The 21930-nt window shown below is 43.2% G+C and overlaps 1 long non-coding RNA gene across 1 annotated transcript in view; it reads right to left on the bottom strand.

Moving 5' to 3' along the window:
- Nucleotides 1–270: 270 nt before the first annotated feature.
- LOC131280463 (uncharacterized) overlaps nt 271–21930 on the bottom strand; it is a 69948-nt gene continuing 48288 nt past the window's right edge. Inside the window, exons 2-3 of the long non-coding RNA XR_009188068.1 lie at nt 7174–7318; nt 271–4283 (exon numbers count right to left, since the gene is read on the bottom strand). This is a non-coding gene — a long non-coding RNA (uncharacterized lncRNA). The remainder of the gene's footprint in view (nt 4284–7173; nt 7319–21930) is intronic.

The following is a 21930-nucleotide window of genomic DNA, read 5'->3' as shown; positions in this document are numbered from 1 at the left end:
TGCCACACAGGGGTGTCCCCCACATAGGGGAACCCCACGTGCAAGGAGTGCGCCCCATAAGGAGAGCCACCCTGCAAAAGAAAATCGCAGCCCACCCAAGAGTGGTGCTGCACACATGGAGAGCTGATGCCGCAAGATGATGCAACAAAAGGAGACACAGATTCCTGGTGCCACTGACAAGAAGACAAGCAGACACAGAAGAGCACACGGTGAATGGACACAGAGAGCAGACAACAGGGGGGAAGGGGGGAGAAATAAATAAAATAAATCTTTTTTAAAAAAGAGTGATTACTTTATTCATGGTGTTCCTCCAAAATTACCAAAATTCCCCAAATGAAACTGGATGATTTTATAACCAGGAAAAAGTTCAATATACAGTAACAATACAGTGTTTTTCAAAAATGGTCTGTCCAAGTAGGAAAGACAAACTCAAGTAGTAAAGAACCTTTCCATTTTGATGATCAAGATCGAAGAAACTCCAGCTAGGTCACAGAGGAGCAAAAAAGTCTAAGGCTTAGTCCAGTGTAACTGCAGGGAAAGAAAATAATGCGGGAGTCAGATTCAGATGTGTGTGTGTATTTTAATCCTGCAAAACAATAATTGTGAGTCCTTACGCAAGCAACTTAACATCTTTGACCTTCAGTTCCTTATTTGTAAATTGAAACTGGCCAAGGCATGTAGTGGAGAATGGATGAAGCACATAAGAGTGAGGCACACACCTATGCATTCAATAATACCATCTCCATTCCAAAGCAGTCAATTTATCATCTTCATTATTCATTAAATGGAAAAAATAAGAATGTTTCTATATAGCTTCCTGCCATAAACCGGAATTTAAGTAAGCTTATGAAGGTAATAAATAACTGAAAAGTCCTTTTTCCTTTTATTAGCATTTAAGTCTAAAGGGCAGTACTGGGATCCTTTTTTTTTTAAAGCAACTATTTTTTTTTAGCTTGTCTTTATTTTAGCTATTATTTATGTCTATAAAAATTAATGCTGAACCAATGAAGTTTCAATTTATTTAGAAAAAAAGACATAGCTTTAAAAAATGAAGCAATTATATTATTCAAGAGCTTCCAAACCATGGGTGGAGCAGTTCTGAGGTCTTCTAATCATGCTGGTGTTATAGGAAATAGGTGTTGACCTATTGGTAATTTTCATACTAAGAGTCTGATTATGCTATGAGGAATTTAAATATATTTTAATTATCTCAGGATTCCAAATAGCCTTTCCTGTGTGACCTCCTATTCTCTGTATCCTGGTAGAATTTATTATGATAAGCAGATCCTCACCCACTTTCAGAATCAAATGCTACTAGAAGGTCAGAGAGCTGAATTTCAACCAGACCTAGTCACCAAAAAGAATCACCCCTTTTTTTCTTGTTTGTTACCTTTATGTGTGTATGTATTTTTGTGTATCCTCTAGTAATGCTCATCTCTGGCATTCACAATGTTCAAAGGGAATCATGCAGGTTTGAGGCTTCCTTGCTGTCTCCTCCAAGACCAGTCTTCTACGCTCAAAGTAAAGTATATCACAAAATGCAGACATCGAGAGTGGGGGAGATACCAATCAAGTCTTCTTGGCTAGGTAATATCTGGGATATCAATTTCCAATGCAGACACTACCCAGTTCATTATATTATGAAACTGAGCCTCTGGCATACAGGTCTCCTGAAATAACTCACGAGACCTGCAAGGTAAATATTCAGTGACTTGTTAAAGATCCCTTAAAACACAGCTTCTGCTTTCCTGCCATTGCTCATCCAAGGAATGAATCCAGCCACCTTGACATATCAAGGGTTGTTTCCATTATTTTCAGGCATCACACCTATTTAGTCTCATGGAAAAATGACACCTAAATAAGTAGGAAGAACAAAGAGGAAGAAAAGGTCACTCCATCTTCACCTGGTCCCAAATCTTATTATTCTCAAAAGCTGTCCTTCTCAAATTTTCATGTGTATAAGAATCCCTTAGGCATCTGATTCAGCAGGTCTGGAGTAGGATCTATGATTCTGCATTTCAAAAGGGTGATGCCAATGCCACCTGCCCATGGACCACGCTTTGAACAGCAAGGCCCCAAGAAGGCCCTTGGAATATCAGTGTACTTGGTCTCAGTGCTCCCACATCACAGGTGACATCAACTGAGGAACAGGCACACTGCTCATGATTTTTGGTTCCCCCATAATGCTATTGTATTTAGTGCTTCTGCTCATTTTGCTCCTGCTGACTTGTTCTCTAAAGTTCACCTCCACCTGGAAAATTACTACTTACACTTTAAGGCTTATCTCAAAAGCTATGTCTTCTGGGAAAGACCCACCCGGTGCACGGCCTATAACAAGGGACCTTGAAAAATCCCTGCTGGTTTATGAGGAAGGTTCTCCTTCCACTGCTTCCTCTTCCCCTCCTCATTCAACTCACTTGCTCAGTGTCCATTAAGAACCCATAAAGAGCTCCTTGGGTTGGGGAGGGTGCCCTTTTGGGCACATTCCTCTCATTCGGGTGTTTCCCCAGATTCTGTAACTCTTCAGGACACTGTGGTCCATACAACCAAAAGAGATGGAGTGATTTCTACCCTTTAACGTTAGCTTAGTCTTCTGAATTCCTTGGGCAAAGAGACCTGTGAAAATATAAAGTGATATATACAAATATACAAATATCACAGTCCCTCCAATAAGAGCTGTTTGCTTTATAACAGAAAAAAAAAATTTCTGTGTCACTCTCCCTCCCTTTCTATCTAGCAAAGGAAAATTCAGAGGCATCCACGGGCCAGGAAGGCAATATCCATGAGTGAAGGTAGTCAGTTGGGGACAGCATCTTGGCAAACCCACAATCCATCTGAGCAGAGCCGCTTCCAGCCATCCTCACGTGGGAGAGTGCTGGCCAGGCTGCCAGCCCTCCCAGATGCCAAAAGGCCAGATTTTTATGTGTGGAAATCTCCTACATCAACAAATCCAATTTTTTTGGTTTTGTTGTTTAAACACTGTGAAAGCCAAACAAAACGAAGCTATGGGCCAGATGTAGGTGGTTGGGCAAGGACAAGGAGCAACGCTTGATTTTTACTTTTGACTTGAAGTAACCCTATTTTTGAAATAATTTTTACTTTTAGACTGTTGAGACCAATCAGAGTTAAGTGCAAGGCTTACCAGTGCCTGACAGTCTGTGCTTGGCAACAGCTTTATTCCTAAAGCAAGATGAGGGCAGCAGGGTCAAGTCCTACTCAGGATACCCTTGGTTCCTACACACAGAGCTGATTCTCCTTATTCATGGTCGTTATGTTTTATAAAGTGGCCTTGAACACTGAATGAGGTTCGTCCTCTAGGCTCCTGCCAACCTCTGGTCACGATATTTGCATCAACTAATCAGTACATAACCTTGTTTTATGTGGGTTCCAGTTTAAAGACACCTGATTTAAAATACATTGTTGGAAAGAAAAAAAGAACAAAATAGAATATATTGTTGATTCATTAACATTGAACTCACAACCAGCAGCGCTACAACTCGCACCTGAATGAAGCAGATCTAACACACATATTGTCACCATAAGGCACATCACAGTCTTCTTGTACTTTGGAACAATAGATGGTACTTCAGTGCTACTCTAGGGGGTCATTTTAAACTGCAATAGCAGCACCGACAAAAAGTGCAAAAATATGAAGAACATGGCACTAAATATACCGCAAAGAGCGCACTTGTTTACCATCTGAGAGCTGAAACTATAAGACAGAACATCACCTTATTTGACCTCAACTTGGAACATGCACATTGGGCAACTCAAATTTTTCAGTGCTCTGGATATGTCTGCAAATGACCACAAAAACATCAGGAGTATGGACTTGAGGGTCACAAATACATTTTAGCAGGTAGGCAAATTTGCACGTAAGGATGGACTGTACAATTTGCATATATGGCCACAAACACCAAGAAGCATCTGGAAAGTCTGGTTCCCATGTCTTTATCACCTAGAGACCTATTTTCCCCAGTCTTCTTTCCAGAAAACTAGCTGCCATGTGATGGGAGGCTTCAAGAGGGCTGGAGGTCGCGTCGGCTTCTGACCGAGCTCTCTCTGGGCAGTGCAGCACCTGCTTCCAATTCAGGCTCCATTGTCTCAATCAGATGGTGCAGCAACTTCTAAGTCTGGCAGGTGATATAAAAGGCTCTGGATATTGAAGCTTTGATTCCCAAAAATAAACCCATGAAACTTGCCCAGGTTGAACAGCATGTGGGACAGAAGAGAGAGCGTGAACATCAGCAATACATTCTGTATCACCTTTGAGCAACAGTATCCTGCAAATCAAAGGACAACAACTATCAAAACATTATACCCAGAGAGCCCAGAGCACTGTTCCACTGCTTCCATTTTCATGCTTTTTATCCGTTTTTGTCTCTATTTTTTAAATGGGGGAAAAATATCGGAAGGTATCGGAAGTAATGGCTTCATGTTTTACATGCCTTGGGGTCCTCTTTGCATTTCAGTAGAACTTCAATAAATATTAATCTTGGCCCAGTGGTTAGGGCATCTGTCTACCACATGGGAGGTCCACGGTTCAAATCCCGGGCCTCCTTGACCCGTGTGGAGCTGGCCCATGCGCAGTGCTGATGCGCGCAAGGAGTGCAGTGCCACGCAGGGGTGTCCCCCGCGTAGGGGAGCCCCACGCGCAAGGAGTGCGCCCCGTAAGGACAGCCGCCCAGCGCGAAAGAAAGTGCAGCCTGCCCAGGAATAGTGCCACACACATGGAGAGCTGACACAACAAGATGACGCAACAAAAAGAAACACAGATTCACACTGCTGACAACAACAGAAGCGGACAAAGAAGACGTAGCAAATAGACACAGAGAACAGACAACTGGGGCGGGGGGGCGGGGAAGGGGAGAGACATTAATAAATAAATAAATCTTTTTTAAAAATTAATCAATTGAACAAAGGGGTGAATACATTATTTTAAATCACAGGGGTTAGAACAATGGCCTTTTTTCCTCTGTCACCATCCAACAAATCCGAGGTGCCCATTTATTACACATAAATAATGAATGAGCAAGAGGCTTTCAAGTTCCTCCTGATCACTAGCAGGCAGTTTAAAATCTCCAATGTGACAATTGCCACGAAGGTGTTAATACATGAGAATGTATAATAGAAGGATTTGACCTAGCAGGGCTATCACCGAAGGCTTCCTTGGGGAACGGATATTTGAGCTGCGTTAAAGCATGTATAGGGTTGTACAAAAGCTTGACGTGCACATGTCTACAAATCACTTTTGACTGCCTTTGCCCTACAATGGCAGAGTCCTTCATTGCCACAGAGACCAGATAGTTGGCAGTACCTAAAATATTTACTATCTAGGCCATTCCCTTCAAAGTTTGGCAGTCCCAGTTCTAGGCAGATGGGAAAGGTTGTGCAAAAGCCCTGTGGCCAGAGAAAGCACATGGAGCAGGAGTGGCTGAGAGGAGGCCTGGGCAACCAAAGTGGGAGAGGAGGTGATGGATGGCAAGAGATGAAGGTGGAGAGGGGGCAGCCCCACATCATAGGCACCTTGTAGCCTCCCAGGCAGAGTTTTGCCTTTATTCTAGATGCAATCAGAAGCCATTCAGATAGTTTAAACAAGATGGAAAAAGGAGGGGGTGGCACAGCTGCCGTGAGTAGTGCACGCGGGGAGGTCTCATCCAGCCAGTTGAAGGTCTTAAAAGCGGAAGTGATGATTCCAGTTGTCAGAAGGGAGAATTTCCCTGTTTACCCTAGTCAGCCAGCTTCCCCTGGGGAATTCACCAAAACCTCCATCAGAGCCCCCAGCCTGCAGCCTGCCCTGCAGAATTTGGACTTGCCTCCCCACTCCCCCCATCGTCATGTGAGATAATTCCTGTAGCGATCAGGAGCCTTGACCACGACAACAGGCACAGCGGTTCTGTCCACTAAAGGAAAACAAGAACCAGCGATTGAGGAGATTCTTTGGGCGAGCTGCAGCAGGGGGCTCAGCCATGGAACCTGCTGAGGACATTTCGCCCTCCCAGCCCAGAGCCTGTCAGTCACGGTGGAGCTTGTGAACACACTGCCAACCCCCTCCCCGCTTCATTTCAAGTCCCCAAGCCCCATGGGGGAGGGGCGCGCACTGCTGGGGGCCGGGGTGCCAGCCAGAGACTCTCAGCAGACACACTGGACCCTGAGGAAGTCACTGATGTCAGAGAGCAGAGGACGGTTTTTGCAAGAGGCCACAGCAGCTCGCGGCATAAGCATTCATTGACTATCATAAAAAGCGATCAATATCACTGAGAATATTTAAAAGCAAATATTTTCACAGTAGTGCTGCTCTATTATAACCTGACTTACTGATACTTGGATGCACCTTTTCTGAAAGTCAAATAATTATATATATGTGTGTGTATATGTGTAGGCTTGATTAGTATGTAATTGGCTTCTAACACTACTTTTATTTTTTTAAAGATTTATTTATTTATTTCTCTCCCCTTCCCTGCCCCACCCCCCCACCTGGGTTGTCTGTTCTCTGTGTCTATTTGCTGCATTGTCTTCTTTGTCCGCTTCTGTTGTTGTCAGCGGCATGGGAATCTGTGTTTCTTTTTGTTGCATCATCTTGTTGTGTCAGCTCTCCGTGTGTGTGGCACTATTCCTGGGGAGGCTGCACTTTCTTTTGCACTGGGCAGCTGTCCTTACGGGGCGCACTCCTTGCGCGTGGGGCTCCCCTACGCGGAGCCACCCCTGCATGGCAGGGCACTCCTTGCTCACATTAGCACTGCACATGGGCCAGCTCCACACGGGTCAAGGTGGCCTAGGGTTTGAACTGCAGACCTCCCATGTGGTTGGCGGACGCCCTAACCACTGGGCCAAGTCCGCCACCTAACACTACTTTTAAAACTGCACGCTACCACCTATCCATGGGTCATGAATCATATGGCAAATTGCAATCAGCATTTTTTAAATTAAAATCCCATTGAAGTTTTTTAAAAAAGAGTTCATCACGCATAGAAAAAAATATTATTTAATGGCGTTTTTCTTCAGATAGGCATATACACCAGCTTATGATAAATACTGATTTCTTATTGTGGGTCACAGCCAAAAAAGTTTGCAAAACACTGGCTCATCAGATGAACTGCTAGTCCTGTTCCTCAGTCAGTCTGAAAGTGAAGTTCCCAGGCAGTTTTCACTCATAGATAAGCTAAGCATTACCTCAATTTATCCTTCCGGACTCTTCCATTTATTGGGACCAGCACTGCATTTTAGAAGATGAGCACTTTGCACGCAGTCAGGAAGCATGAGATTGAGAATCACTGCAGAGCCAACAATACCATTTAGTCCAAGATAGCTCCCCAATCTAAATAAAAACAAAGAAGAGGAAATCAAGAGAACCTACCAGTGGACAAAAAGAAGCCATCACTAAACTCTATCTCCTGTTCTACTGCAGTGACCCAGTCCACCAGCACAAATTAAAAGGTCTGGCCTGGTATTATTTTCCTAACAATGTCCTGATGAAGGTCACCTGGATTTTGGGGGAATCAAAACAAACATATGTTCTATTGAACTATTTGGTTCCTCCACCCCCATCCATTCCTTACTTAAATGACTCTTAAAATATATATACTGTGCATCACCTGTGGGCTCACATAAATGATTAAAGCCATCATACATAAATGATTAAAACCTGATCCTGCCAGGCTTTCCTGGATCCAATTCATTGGCCAGTCCTCCAAAGTCGCAAGAGCTGTCAGAGATTTTGTTGTTTGTTTGTTTAGTAATTAGAATAAATCCTAAGGGCATAGTTGACCCACCTGCCATTATTATACTCTATCACGCCCTGACAGTAAGAGAGTGTGAAGGGAACTGTTTGAAGCGTCCAGTTTCCTAAGGGGAGGCTAAAATGAGACCGCAGAAATGGTTTTTGGGATTTGTCACACCTATAGGATTTATACTCTAGAGCTTCAGGGCGGGAAGCCTCTTTGTCTTGGTGAAGCCTCTCTGGTCTTTGGTGAAGTGAATGGCTCAGGAGCACCCAATGAGTGAGAGCCTGCCGGCACGCAGGCCGGTTTTCTGTGCATCCAGTGCATTCCGCCAGCTGCCTGTTGTAGCACCTGCATCTGTGTGAGGCTGAGCCTCTGAGCCCTGGGCAGGTTGTGATTCTAATCTTCAGCGCAAAATCGAAGCAGCTGGGGCTCCCTTCCAGCAGAATGTCATTTCTGTGACCACCTGAGAAGCACCCCCCCCCTCCTGCTTTCACGGCGTGCTCTGTTTCACAAGCCCCACAGAAGGCAGTGCGCAGGTGAACCGAACAGATACTCGTCCCCTGGTCCACTGGCCGTCCCCCGCTGACCCAAGGACGGCGGGAAACGTCGCTCCTGCCTCCCGGGTAGCAGCCGCCCTTGCCTTGCAGATGCTGTCACGCTTTCCTTCTCCCGGGCTGCAGTAACAGAGCACGGCAGAGGGGCTCAAAACAACGGGAACTTACAGTCTCCCAGTTCTGAGGCTGAAGTCCAAAGCCAGGGTGTCGGTAGGGCCGAGCTCCCTCTGAACCCTGCAGGGAAGAAGCCTTCCCCACCTCTTCTAGCCTGTGGTGGCGGCGGTGGTCCTTGAGGCTCCTTGGCCTGTAGCTGCCCCACTCCAGGCTCTGCCTCCATCTTCCCACGGCTTCTCCTCTCTGCATCTGGGTCCCTTCTCCTCTTCTTACAGGGACACCGTTCATACTGGCTTAGGGGCTTGCCTCCCTCCAGCATAACCTCGTTTGAACTAATTCCATCAGCCATGACCCTACAGCACACTCAGATATTGCAGGTTCCATTCTAGAACACTGCAATAAAGCAAATATGGCCATAAAGCGAGTCACGTGAAATTTTTGGTTTCCTACTGCATATAAAAGTCATGTTTGTACTCTACTGTAGACTATTAAGTGTGCAATAGCATTAAGTCAAAAGAACACAATGTATATTCCTGAACTAAGATATGACACAGAGACACAAAGTGAGCACATGCTGTTGGAAAATTGGCACCAGTAGAACTGCTCAACTCAGGACTTGCCGCAAACCTTCGATTTGTAAAAAATGCAGTATCTATGAAGTACAATAAAGTGAAGGACAACAAAACGAGTTATGTCTGTATTTCCAAATAAGGTCACCTATCTATCTATCCTATCTCTTTGGGGTCACAATTCTTCCCATAACAGTGGATATTTGCAACCATTTATGCATAAAGCATTTACTGTGATGTCTAGCATGTTCTATGTGCCAGGCACACTATGTGCCCAAGCTTTACTCTTTACTACTGTGTGACCTTGAGCAAATTCCTCAGTCTCTCTGATCATCAGCTGATCTACAGTAGAGTAAGCAGGCTAGTATCTGTGTGTGCTTTGCTGGCTTGTCAGATGCCACCTTGATACAGAATGGCAGGGCAGCTAAAAAGCAAACCGCATCTTCTCTGTGCCACACTGCCTTTGTTTGTAAAATTAGGATTTGCAATTGCTGTGAGCACTAAATGAGAAAATGCCACGTTCACTCTTCAGTACATTTTAGTTATTACACAAAAGAGTTAGATGACGTATACAATGCCAGATAAAAGCAAAATACAATTAACTGTTAAAGTTGAGCTCAATCCAAAGAGTCTTGGGGCCTGAACCCTTCCCAGCACTCCAAGTCCAGGTGGTACCCTCAAATCACAGGCTTCCAGGCTCAGGGGAAGTTTGGAGGCCTGGACAGAAGGTCAGCGTTGGCTGTGATCGCAAACCATTTCCAGCTCGACCTATGTGCCTTTTTTGTACCTTTTCCCCTCATCTTTCCCTTCCACATCCCAAAGCATAATTTCTTAAAGTCCAGTGTTAAGTGTTTGGGTTGGTCCTGTCTATGTATAGATAAAGGTTATGTCCCATTCTTGAAAGGACTCATCCTTCTAAATGAGTTAGGGCAGCATCAAAATAATCTGGAAGCTGAAGGTTATATTGGGAGAAGAGATGTAATAATCTACTAAAGTTGGAATTTACTAAAAGAAGTCTCCATATTTGTTTTCTTTGGGTTTGAACCTACTACTATTATGGGTGCTAAAGAATTCCTGCTGTAGTGACCACTGGAAATTAAGTGTTAGGTTATATCTAGACCCATTTTTTAAAATAATGGACCAATTCAGATAATTATTTTACTCATTCAAAATTCAAAATAACCAGTTTTTCTTAGGTTAGAGTTCATTCCAATTCATTTTATAAAATAGGTGGTGTATGGAGACAATATTTAGTATCCCATTTGGTGGAATAAAACTAGCATGACAAAAATATGAACATTTCTCCAATTCTGTCTTGCTTAGCCAGTAATAAGTGAGAGGGTATGAAGAAGCTTACACCTGCCTTAAGAAAACAACTGCCCATGCTCTTAACTGGTTGATGTTATAATTTTTGAAATACAAAAAACTAAAGAGAAGACAAATGAGAGGCAGGTAAATTCAGCTAGAGTAATTTTCTGTGCCCATTGCATATTTTAAGGAAATTACACTGGCTTTCACATTTTCTAGTGAAAAGCACTATTTGGACTGAGCTGTGCTGGGACTGCTTACCTCTGTTGTGTAATATGATGGGCTTGAGCTGGGAGCTGCTAGCGCTGTACCTCTCTCTATGAAAAATAGAGTACACATAAATGATTAAAATGGGGCAACCAGATACCTAATACTACCAGCCCTCCCTGGGCTCCGGTTCATTCATCAGCTTTCCAACCTCACTGACCTCCATCACCCAGTGACTGGCTCCTGAAATGATTCATTGATCCATTCTTTCACTTCACCCATTTAATTCAAAGGGAAATCTTTTCAATGAATTGACCTGTAAGCAATTGTATGTACCTTGCTGCCCTAAGGCAGACATCATGGTGGTGACAAGTAGCATGCACGTAGCTGTGGAGATGACTTTGGGCAAAGAAGCCACAGCATTTCTTAAACATCATCTGTCCACTGATTAACTGGTTATCCAAGTTAATCTTCTCCCAACAAGTTTCCATTCCAGTGTAATCTTAAAAGATACAGGTATACGAAAAGAAAGAATATACTGGCAGGTACAGAGATCTCATCAGATTTCTATAGAGACAATACATAAGGGATTTTAAAAATGTGTTTATAGTCATGAAGGAGATCCCTAATGTTGAGAAAAACATATTTCCTTCAAAACGGAAGGAGGGAGGGAAGGAGGGAAGAAAGAAGTATTGAACTACACCATTATATAGCATTTGCTCCATACTAAAGTTTTGTTTATTTTAAATTCAGATTTAACTAGGCATCCTGGATTTTCTCAGGCTATCCTAAAACAGATACAACAGACACAAATAACCTCAAGTGCAAGGGTAATAGTAGAATATAGTGAGTGTTTATACCTTTCTTTTTAGTTTAATTAAATATTGTAAGTTTATATCATTTGACTTTTAATCATGGCTGGGTTTAACAACTGACTCACAATATTCTTGAAAAGTTAACAATCAGCTTTGGCAAGTCAGCTCCAGCACAAGTTTAAATACACTAGTCCTACACCCGAGAGTTAGACTTTGGAACTGCAATATGGATATAAATTTGAAAGAGTAGCTCAGCTCATAATATTACTGTGATGTTAAAATAGCTTATAAACATGGCTTCATTAAATTTCACATGAAGCAGATTTCACAGTAATGAGTACAATGTAACTACAGTGTAACTGAACTCTTCCACCCTCCCAGACTCCCACAGGAAAAAATACTCTGTACCAAAGAAGACTACCTTTTCCTTTCCATTTTTAGTTTGTGTGGACCGGGCAGCCCTCTTCACTTTTGAAGATTTTAATGAAAATCTGTGTAACTTCAAAGCTTCTGCCATTTTTTGATGGGGGCTGAAGTGTGGGGACCGAGCAGAGATGGTCCCTTTGTCCTTTTGTTTTGCTGAGCTCTTGCACCAAATATTGGCTCTGCAAAGAAGCTGGAATTGTGTTTGGGGTGGAGGCGAAAAACTTGCACTCATCCAGAAAATAATCTGAGCAGGGGCACATAGGCTTGCAGTTAGGGCAAAAACACCATCAAGGTGAGTGCTCTGGAGGACAGAACCCTGTGGAGGACTAAGCTACCTATTTTTTTTTAATAAATAATAAATAAATACAGGTGCCCCTCACTTTCGTCAAACATTATGCTTAAAAGGATTTTCAAAATCAATAATCTTTTTTTTTTTAAGATTTATTTATCTCCCCCTCCCTTGCGACTTGTTCCATTCTTTGCTGTCTCATCCGTGTCCGTTCGCTGCATGTTTGTTTGTTTGTTTCTGTATCTGCTTGTCTCCCTTTGCTGCATCATCTTGCTGTGCCAGCTCTCCGCAAGGCGCATGGGCCGTCAGCTCTCCGCGTGCTTGGGCCAGCTTGCCTTTACAAGGAGGCCCTGGGACACAAACCCAGGGCCTCCCATATGGTAGATGGGAGCCCAATTGATTGAGCCACAGCTTCTTCCAATAATCTTTTGTAACAGTAAAAAGACACTCCTATTTTGTAACAAACATATTTGCAGTATAAATGCCACTCCATACAATTTTTTGTTAGTTTAGGTTTTCATTTAGTGAGGAACTTCCAGTACAAGACTCATATTATATTCTAAATTTGTGCATACTCTAGCTTCTCAGTAAACATTAGCCCTAAATTTTAAGTTCAATTGTCCTGGGAAAACATAAACATACATACTAAAATGTAGAATTAAAAACATTTGTTCTACATCATCCCAAATCCCTCCAGATTGAGAAATGAACAAAAATTAGTGTAACCCCTAACTAGAGCATATTTTATTGTTACTAAAGTTATCTCATGATGACCAACTTGTAACATTGATATAAAAAATAACCTTTTTAAAATTTAAAATTAAAAAAAAATTGTCCTAGAATTTCTGTTTGGGGTAATGGAAATGTACTGGTAACAGATGGTGGTGATGGTACCACAACATTGTGAATGTAATTATCACCATTGAAGTATACATAAAATGTGGTCAAAGGGGGAAATTTTAGCTGTATATATGCTACTAGAATAAAAATGTTAAAAAAAAAGCACAACAACATAGGATGGTACAGCACAGTGTTTGTGTTAACTATGAACTATAGTTAATAGAATTATAATAATATTTTTCATCAATTGTAAATGTACCAAAGTAATGCAAAATGTTAATAATGGGATGGGTATATGGGAACTCTACATTTTCTGCATGATTTCTATGTAAACTTACAACTTCTCTAATAAAAAAATATTAAGAACAAAACAAACAGTAGTCAGTATTTTATGTCACAGACTTGTGACAAAGTGTGTCTTTGGCAAAGACATCTGCATAAAAATAGTAAGTCTGAATATCAATAACAGTAATAGCTACAAAGTTCCCTAATTTAGTTCCTTTTGATAATTCCCTTATTCCTCTTAATAGAAAATTGTATCATAAATAGGAACAGTTACTAAAAATGTTTGATATCTCTTCTATCGATTTGAATAGTAACTCAATAAAGTATTTCTATAGGGTGTTTAAAGACAAGATTAAAAGCACTTACAAAAAAAAAGTTATTTTAAAAGGTGTTTATAGACTACTTTTCAAATTGATTTTTTTAGTAAACCAGAAAACTGTTAAGTTACTGATACTAATTAAACAAGACAGAATTAAATTATTTTGTTCGTATAAAAAGTCTAGTAAGCTTCTAACCACTTGACTGAACTGGAATTGATTAATTCAAAGGAGCGTTTTTAAATTATTTTTAAAGATCACACCACTTGCCAAGCACTCTGTCTGACTCAGGATATTAAGTGATGAAAAACGAATCCTCCCAGGCCTTACCTTTGCAAAATGAAACAATTTTTTTTCTCTCAGTGAAATTGAAGTTAGCTGCGCAAATCAAAGAGGGAGATGGTAAGTTTGCCCCAAATAGAAATTCAAAATTAATTTAAAACTTTAATAAAAAATTTTATGCCGAGTGTGGAGGAAATAAAATGGCAAAAGTACAAGGGAAAAGTGAAAAGAAACGATATCTGGGACATTGTCTCCTTCTTACACAGCACTTGACGACATGTGCCATTGCTATTGGTGTCATGTGCTCCGGCTTATTTTGCCTTCGGCTTCTGAAGAGGCCGGGGCATCTCCTTTCATACAATAAGGAGAAGGTCACCAGGTGAGAACCAAGGACCCTGGGTGGGCCAACCAGTTGTGTGACCTTGGCCGGCGACCTCATTGCTCCAGGTCTCGGTTGTCCGCTCTGGAGAGTGGAAGGTGGGAGCAGACATCCCCTCCACTTCCTGTCTGAAATTCAACAATTCCTACCTGAAAGTTCCGTGACTCTGAGCTCAGCGTGGAAACAGGGGAGAGGGCGCCACAGATGACTCAGCGACTCGCCAGCCGCTAGGGGGTGAGTCACAAGACGCCGGCAGTCCTCTTTCAGTTCTGCTTCATTGCATGAGAAGCTCGTGACTTTGTTTCTCTGATCAGAGCTTTATGGGAAATCAGGACATTAATAAGTGTTCATTTATTGGGCTTGTTAGGAAAAGACATTCCCTTTTTTTTTTGAAGAAATGCATCAGAGGTTCCATTTTGACATCAGAGCAATGGATTTGTCACCATATCACATAGGCTAGAAATTAACATCTTTTGCGACTAGTTAACGTTTTGATTTAAAAACTATATGTCAACTCAAAAATATGCAGTGGGGCACATTTCAAAATTACTTCAGGGAGCACACCAGAAAAAGATGTTAAGACCACTGCTCCAAACGGTCCTGTTTTGCCCCTTATTCCTAAGTCCAAACATATTGCCCTGCACATGGCAAGCCCTTGTAAATCACGAAGAAAAGGAGTGAAGAGCACACAAAACTTTGGGGAAATCTCCCCGATGAGTAAACCCCTAGTATTTTCTGCCACCTCCACCACCTGCTGCTCCCTGCACTAGGCCACTGGCCGGCTCTAAGAGGTTAGTAAAAGGACTGTTTGTGAGGAATAGGCAGGTGTGCAGGAAACCACAAAGAAGAGCCAGGAGTCTGTGGACTAGGAAGAGCAGTTGTCGCAACTCTTAGGCCTGAAAGGGGAGAAGGAGCAGAGCCTGGTGGGGCACCTAAGAGGAGCTGTGAGTTCTGGTAGCGTTTCTGCAGCCAGTCCAAGGCCACCTGCAGCGAGGGAGGCAGAGACGAAGGACCTGCCTCATTGCCATCCTTCCCTGTGGTCCTACCAGCGCTCCCCATTGGGCAAACCCAGCTGGAAAACTCCTCAAGCCCAGGCAAGTCTGCCCCTGGGGCAGGGAGCTTGCAGAAGGCACTTGGAGGGCAATGGAAGTGGATTGGTGCAGGGAGTGCTCATTAAAAATACTTCACATGAAGGCGTACTGATGCTTAATGTATGTAGAAGTCTTAATCAGCTTGACTGTAAAAGTGGGGAAATGGATGGAGTTGATGGTAGTGAGTAGAACTAACACAAATGGTTTATAAATGGGATAGTGACTACAAAGTGTAGTCTAGGGATGTAAAAATCAATTGAAAGAGGGAAGTGGATGTAACTCAAGCGGTTGAATACCCGCCTCCCACATGAGGCCCCGGATTCAATCCCTGGTACCTCCTAACAACAAAACAAATGCAAAAAACCAGCTCGGATGAGCCTCTGTAGCTCAGTGGTTGAGTGCCAGCTTCCCACATATGAGGTCCCAGGTTCAATCCCTTGCCCCAGTACCTCTAAAAAATAAAGTCAATTTGAAAGAAAGCTAGAGAATAATCTAGGGACTGAATAACATAGTGAATCCAGAGGTGGATGCGAATTGTGGTTAATAGTAAAAATGTAAGAATGTCCTTCTTTAAACCAGAATAGATATATGTCACTACTGCAGGTAGATGGGAACATAGAGAAGCATGGGAAAATACAATCAATGTAACCTATGGATTATAGTTAACAGCAATACTGTAATATTCTTGCATCAATGACAAAGATGTACTATATTAATAATCTGGGTTATAGAAAAATATACCAAATGTATATTATACACCTTAGTTAGTGGTAATAGTCTGATAATATTACCTCATAATCTGTAACAAACGTTCCACAACAATGTAGTATGTTGGTGGAGGGGTGTTGTATGGGAATTCCACACATGTGCATGATTGTTTTGAAAGTTCACAACTTCTCTAATAAAAATATGTTTTAAAAATTTACCTCAACACCAAGGAAAATTGTCCACTTAATTTTAGTTTGCTTCAGATATTACAAGGCCTAATAATAATAATAAATCAGACTTCCTGATCAAACACTTCAGGGGAGCATTCTTGGACACATTCTGATCACATTTGAAAATAAAGAGGAATATTTATGAAGGTAATTATTCTGGATGTGACTATAGGCAGAAGATAATGCAGAATTGGGAAGGATCATGGACAAAAGAACTTTTTGAAAGGCATTTGAAGGACCAGGATTAATATAATTTGGAGGCTTTTCTTAAAATTTGGTTTTGCATTTGGGATGGATGGATGGATGGATAAAAGAAGCACTCATGATGCAGAGGAAGGAATGCTAATATCATCTGCAATGGAACTGTTTCTCTACTTCCTGATTCTGAAACACAACTGAAATATAACAGCTTTGACAATATAGCACCCTCACCCACAAGTAGATTGCTATACAAAAACATCATTCAGAAAATTCTTATCGATCATGCACTTAGGGTCAGGCATCATCAGTGGGGCTATTGGTACAATAGTCAATAAGACAGACATTGTCCCTGCCTTGATGAAAGGTTTTTCAGACAAATCTAGCGCAGAAGTCCATTATGTGGACATAAAAGATGGAAGGTGAGTAAAGGTAAGAGCAGAGCTGCTCTGGTTTAATTAGCTGTAGGGAGCTCATAGCCCTGTCACCCCACTCCTTCTGTCTCTTGGCACACAGTAGAGGTAGTATGAAATCACTGGCCTTATAAACTTTACACCATTCGAGCCCTTCCTAGGGGTTAAGGGTCTATGCACTGTGTAGACTATACTCAAATAATCCCAGAAAGACATTTTCCCCACAATTCTCATTTCAAAACTTTAGGGAGTTAGCTGTATTATTGGAATGAGTATTGGAATGCTCTAGCTTTATCATCCATCCATCCATCCATTCATCCATCCGTTCAATTATTGAGTGCCTTCTGTATCTTAAGCATTGAGAATACTGTAGTGGAAAAGACGCATTCCTGCTCTTGCATCGTGTCCATTCTAGCCAAGAAAGGAGACTTTGAACACCTCATCGCACCAATCACTTACACAATTACAATTGTGATGAATGCTATGAAGGGAAAGTGCAGGATGTTTTGTGAGTATGGGGCTGTGGAGGCTTCCTTGAGGAAGAACATTTGTGCAGATGGCTGGAGGATTAGCAGGAATTCATTGGCCCAGGGGTTGCAAACTCAGATTCCCTCAGGGACACAGGCAGGTAACACCAATGTCTGCATGTGGCAGAGGTAAGACTGCTGGAAAGAGTAAGATCCAATACAGACTGCATGAAGCCCCCCCGGCCTTAAGGCATCCAATTTCAAACTTGAAAATGCTCTGGGGTTGGCCAAACCAAAGAGGTCTGCAGCCAAAGTAGCAGCTTCTACGATGATTCTGGCAATGATTCAGGCAGAAGGAACAGCAGGAGCAAAGGCCCTGAGGTAGGAGAAAGTGATGGTAACTGGGGACAGACCCCAAAGGAGAGGGAAAGTTTCCAATGGGGCAGGGCAGGGGCAGGGGGTAAGCCGGAGAGGGCCTTGTTCTTTATCCCAAGGACACTCTGATGCATTGGAGGGTTTTCAGCAGAGAAGCACATAAATTAGACTTTCATTTTTGAAAGCTCACAGGGTAGCAACACAGGACGTGGTTCCCCATCTCTCCTTCGGCATTTCATTTACATTATTTAAATAACTCTGTTGTTCTTTCTGTCATCTTATCTCCTGTATTCTTTGCTCTAGATGACCGAGCCGGAAGCGTCCTTCTTAAATCCTGATTCTGAAGATGGAAGTACAGATGTCCATGACCTGGATGGAAAGGAATGAAATTAAAAACTGGAGCCCTGTGCACAGAATGGCTGACACAGCCTTTGGTTCATAATCTGAAACCAAAATGCTTAAGACCGACCCTGTCTTCCAGACCTTCAAGAGATTGGGGAGAGAGATCCTGAATCCAATCAATCCTAAATGCTTTGATAGGAGCCGTGGTCTGTGAAGCCTAAGGTCCTGGGTGCACTGAGGCTGGAGGCCTAAAATGCTGCCCAAGGTGGCATCTAAGTGAGGCCTCCCCAGACAAAATAAAACTATTGCTGGACTTTATCATTCAGTTTAGTGTTTTATAACACAAGGCTTAGGATTGCGTACAGACTTTTATCATTTAACAGACACAAATATTTACCATGCTACTACTTGTGTGTCTGAAAGGCTAGTGCTGGGAATTTGCCCCCTCTCTTGGTGGCACCCTTCTAAGTCTTTAAAGAACGAAGGAGAAGAGATGGGCTGCTTTAGGGACTGACTGCGAGTCAGCAAATCTCCATCATGTTTACTTAAAAGAAAAAATTTGAAGTTAGAGACAAATTGAGTAAGCCAGACACATTTGCTTCTCCTTTTTTTAAAAAAAAGGAAATAACAAGCTCTTGTAGCTTCCTGCACAGCTCAACATGATGCATATGTGTATCTGTTGTTACTGTACAAGACAAGTTGGTTGAGCAATCTGATGGTAAAACTGTTTTTTTTTTACCCCAACTTATTTATTCCTAGGTATATGTAGACACAAACTTAATTTCTTCTCTTTTCTCTCTCTACAACTTTGTACAAATGTGTTCATGTTCCTTTACTCCTGCAAATAAAGCACTCAGAGAAGTCACTGCCTTTGTGAAATTACCTCAGTGAAGTTTCATTCTTCTTTATGCTGTCCCTAAATGTAAGCTGAAAACTCTTTAGGCTTGAATTTAATTTTCTAGCTATTATAAAGTTCTTAGGTAACTGACACAAAATCTTGCGGTGTTGGGAAATGAACTTTCTTGCAGATATCATGCATTTCTGCTCACGATGGAGGGAAGGGCTGCAGAGGATATGGACTTCCTATGCTTATTGGTGAACTCAACAAATGGAAGTTTCTTTTTTGTTGTTATTTTTTTTTTTTATTGGAAGTTTCTTTCACATGGGAGTTTGCATCCATGTTCCCCTCAACATCAGCTGTGGGAAGGCAGGTCAGCCCCAAAGTCAGCCAAACAAGGTTGGCATCATGAGGGGCCTGGTTTGCTTTCAGAACGTTGCTCTGATGGCTCCAACATCTGCCAAACCACTTTCTCCCTCCACTCGCAGCAGATAGAAAATGGCAGTGGTTGTCGGGCCTCTTCTTACCCTGATGTTTTCACTCCTTAGCAACTAGGGTTTCTACACTGAGGTATTGTGGTGATTGTCTTAACTTTGAGGAAGCCAAATCCCTGCTCTTTTCTAGAAAGATGTGTCAATGCTTTGATGGTCAAAAGCATTAAAATCCATAATTAGAAGGCAAGACATGTTCGGGCCAGAGAGTTGACAGCTTAGGCTGCTGATAAAGACTTTTAAGTGTATTGTTTTGTTTTTCTTGCAACTATAAATGGTAATACCTGTTTTATTTTGATGTTAAGCATGTCACGGTTTCACCCACACTAAGAGCTGAAAGAGATTAATAATGAGATGCCGGGCTTTGTACAGTGTCGAAGGAAGCGTTCAGCGTGCTCATTTGTTCTGAACATGTGCATGATTCCAGGCCTAAAGGGGCCGCTTCATCGATATTCCTTCTGATACTGCTATTTCACTGTCTCTAAAGCACAGAACAAATTTTATGAAGCACTGACCGAGATGAAATTCCTCCTTCCTAGCTCTTAGAGGTCTGGGCATTTAATGTGGCAAACACATCATTAGAGAAGTGAGCCATGGGGGCACAAGTGGAAGCATGGAAAGAACCAGAAGCACTGGCTTTGAGTCCCACCCCTGCCTCTGCTCACTAGCCCCAGCCAGCAGTTAGTGGCGTGGGGACAGGAGAGTGGGACAGGAGCACATGTCCCAGCGAGAGCTGGATGGGATATTAGGGTTGCCGCCTGGTGGCAGCGGCCGAGGACAGAGCTCCGGAGCCTTGGGGGACAGCCGGGCCATATATGTGGATGCATGGCTCAGCAGGGTGTAGTTGAGGCAGCCCGTGTGGGGAGCCCACCGTGGGATTCTAGGTCAATTCCACCTGGCAAGGTTGGCTTGATGTCATCCCGAACTCGGGCACTTAGGCTGGCTGAGTTCACACTCCTTAGCTTCACACCAATGGACTCACAGGAAAACGTGCCTCTCACCTCTCCCTGGCTTGTGTTCCGAACAGCCCCCTTACGTGCTGGAACACGAGCAGCTCTTTCCCAGGCCGTGCCTTCACCCTCCCATTCCCACCACCCGGGTGCCCCGGGTCCACCACCACCGGCCTAACCCTCCCCCTCCTGCAGAGCCGGGCGCAGAATGCAGCCCTTGCACAGATGTCCAGGTGTCCGAGCCAGGCCTGAGCTCACCGCCCGCAGAAATTGCTCAGCACCTGCTTTGCATTTCTTCTCTGAATTAGACCTGTGGCTTAATCTCCACGAGACTAGAAACCTCTGAGAGGATGATGCAACTTCTACATTTTCGTTCTGCCCCCAGGATTTGAGCTTGGTGCCTTTGCTGTAAGCACTACCCAGGAAAGGCCTATTGAGGTGATCGCTGCCCGCACTGCTGCCAGGCCTGCCTGTTGAGGGAATACAATAACCAAGATTTCAGGGTTCGCGTAGCGCAAAGTTATCAGGGAAGAAAAGTGGAGAAGGCCGGCTGTTACTCTACAAAGCACATCGCATATTTCATGTGTGTGTGCACGTGTGCATGCATGTTTATGAATATATCACATTTGAATAGATACAAAAATACATCCCTCAATAACACTGCTTTTACTGAAAGGTAAAATGACACATCTGTGTACTATGAACTCGGCCCAGACTTCCTGAAAATTTCACAGAAATAAAAGAAATGAGGTGGCTAGAGGGCTAGAGGACAGAAATTTCAGACTTTCCCTGCTGGCTGAGAGGGAGAAAGCTGATTCCCTCCTGCAGTGGAAGTGTGTTCATAGTATCCTATCAGGAAATCCATTGTTTCCTGACTTCTGTAATTCCTGCTTTGCTGGGAGCAATGGCGTGAGAGGGGGCCAGGAGGCCTGCGGCCTCTCTCCGCTTGCCTGGGCCCTCTCCGCAGCCACAGCTGGGACTGCTTCCCACGCCCTGGCATTTTCTCGCCCAGCACAGACTGCTCTGGCCCCCTTCCTACTTTCAACGGAGAGAAACACCAAGACATCAAGGGCAATCATTGTGCCCTCCATCTGCGTCGCTTATGAAGAGGTGCAGCTCGTTGATGTCATTTACTCCGTTTTTGTGATTTGGGTAGCTTAATGACTACAGAACTGATTTTTGTTCTGGAAATGGAAATTTAGTTCTCTCCTGCTGGGTTGTCAAAGCCAGTGGCTTTTGCCCTCTGGAGCGCTGGGTGCCCTTGAGAAGCCACAGCCTCGGTGCTAGGAAGGCAGGCTTGCAGAGCTGCAGTAGCAGCCAGAGGCTCAGAAAGCAGATTTCACAGGAGGCTCAGAAAGCAGATTTCACAGGAGGCTCAGAAAGCAGATTTCACAGGACTGCTCGAGAGAGCACAGCCGGAGCCGCCCCCCCTAACCGCTTGCCCGGCAAGAATGGGGGTAAACTGGCCTCGGCTGATTTGAGGAGGCAGCAGTGAGGACCCGAAGGAGAGGTGCCGAGCAGATCCCCAAGGGAGCACTGCTAAATCAAGACCGGGCATTGGAAGCATAAAGGGAAACACCGTTCATTTAAATGAGATCACCTCTAATACAAGTCTCCTTAAATTAAGTAAATCAAATCCCACGCAGGTTCATCCTAAAACTCCATTTCCACTCAATCCAATTACTTCCCCTGTGGCTTTGGCTTCAAATAGATCCCAT

Source organism: Dasypus novemcinctus, chromosome 11, assembly GCF_030445035.2.
Source record: "Dasypus novemcinctus isolate mDasNov1 chromosome 11, mDasNov1.1.hap2, whole genome shotgun sequence".
In the NCBI taxonomy this organism is placed as follows: domain Eukaryota; kingdom Metazoa; phylum Chordata; class Mammalia; order Cingulata; family Dasypodidae; genus Dasypus; species Dasypus novemcinctus.
The sequence above is the reverse complement of the archived record's forward strand: the minus strand, read 5'-3'. Positions and strand labels throughout refer to the sequence as shown.